The sequence below is a fragment of the Priapulus caudatus genome, unplaced genomic scaffold, assembly GCF_000485595.1.
Source record: "Priapulus caudatus unplaced genomic scaffold, Priapulus_caudatus-5.0.1 Scaffold697, whole genome shotgun sequence".
Classification (NCBI taxonomy): Eukaryota; Metazoa; Priapulida; class Priapulimorpha; order Priapulimorphida; family Priapulidae; genus Priapulus; species Priapulus caudatus.
The window spans coordinates 228,747-230,909 of record NW_014577758.1 but is presented as its reverse complement, the minus strand read 5'-3'; positions in this window follow the sequence as shown (position 1 = coordinate 230,909).

Here is a 2,163-nt window from a genome sequence, read left to right as displayed (position 1 = left end):
TCAATTATGGGACTCTTGCATAACTATAGCGTAATCATCCGCAGAGGCAACCGTGTACTTCGTTTGCTATATACCATTGCGCCGGACCTATAGTGGTACATATTGCGGCCAAATCCCAACTTGAGGTTTCCTTACATAATTCATAGTCATCATCATCATCATAACCCCAACCCTATCACTCTAATCCCTAACCAAAACCCATATATATAATCATAACCTTATTCCTGATTCCAACCCTAACCCGATAACTATTCATAGTCACAACTGAGTATCATTACTAACCCTAGCCTTAAAGCTGGACCTAACCTAACCCAACACTAAGCACAACTCTGACCCTAAAACTTAATCGTGACCATATACTGTAATATTGTATACGCACGTTCACGAGTCCTAAAGCAGGATAGCTCTACGATTGACCGTGTGTCTTCGGATGGATAGAATTTGTAGTAATTCATAACATTTCAGTCGTGTATTTATGATATATATATATATATATATTTATTTATTTATTTATTTATTTATTTATTTATTTATTTATTTATTCATTTACATATTTATATTTATTTATATTTTGTCAATTGTTTTACAATTCAGAATGAAGACCTTGTTCGTGGTTACCGTGGCGCTACTGTTCGCTAGCGTCATCGCTCATCGTCCCCGCCACAGCGATGACGACGACGACGATGATAGCACCGACCACGATGACGACGATTTCCACAGGTGCGAAACTGGCACTTCCTCTTTCTTAGCACATGGTCTGTTTCTGTACACGACCGTCAAGCGAGCATAGTACTGATGCCCTTCAATTATTCGGCTACCATGCATTTTCAACCGCCGTATATACACTACAATAGCGTCCCACGTTACCTGCAATTACCTTCAAGATGGCGGCCACCAACCGATACTGATTTTGCTTGCATTATAAGGTTCCTTGACCCCGATAATGTTGGTTTAGACACCAAAATCATGTTTCTATGTTGAATATTAGCTGAAAAGTGAAAAATAATGGATTTAGATGGTGGCCATTTTAAAATTCAAGATGGCGGCTAGATGAAAATTGAAAGTTAGATCATTTTCCATTATGGACTCTTGCTAGTATTTAACTATCTCTACTAAGCATCCATACTTACGCGGCAGGAGATTCGCGTGAGAACGGTGTTGCCACGAATGTGCAACTCCTAGACCAACGGACACGTGCATGACGCGCCTTCTATTTTATAGCGTGTGGCTATCAGCGAATATCGCGTGTCAAGGTAAATGCGATAAGGTTTGCTCGAGCCATCTTCGGTCAAGTGAGGGATGATCTCTCGCGTCGTGCATGGGCGTTGCACTGGAAATTGCCAGAGATCACATCGCGAGCACATAAACTATAGCTGTTATTTGTGCTCTTATAGTCACATGATGATGGTGATGATGATGATGATGATGATGATGATGATGATGATGATGATGATGATGACTATGAATACGAATATCTAAAATGCATGGCAGCGGCGCAGCGGCGTACACAAAATACCGCTCCTACATTAGATATAAATACGTACTTCATTTTTAATAATACTTCACCAGACTTCTCATGCAAATGAAAAACCAGGCCAAGGAAATAGACCAGACAATCTGAATATGAGGACAGACGCGATTTCCGGCCAACATAATATATAGATCAATATATTTGAAATTTCACCAGTTCTGTCGAAACCTTATAGCGCACCAATGAAAATCAACTAAGCTTCAGTATGGTTAGCTGTGACTACCTGGCTGATAGGTGCATCTGTGGGATATAATTATTTATATAATTTATAAGAACTCATAAATATAATAAGGGCAAGTGTATCCATATGCGCACGCACGTACACACGTGCTCACACACACGCGCACACGCACTCGCATATAGGGTCTACACACACATGCGCGCGCATCCGTACACGCACACACGCGCACAAACGCGCACACAAGTACACACTCACACATGCGCAAACACGCACACACGCACGCGCACGCACACACATGCACGCACACAGACACACACACACGCACGCACACACGCACGCGCGCGCACATAAACCGCATACAAGCACACGGGCGCGCGCGCACACACACACGTACGCACACACACACACACACACACACACACACACACACACACACACACACACACGTACG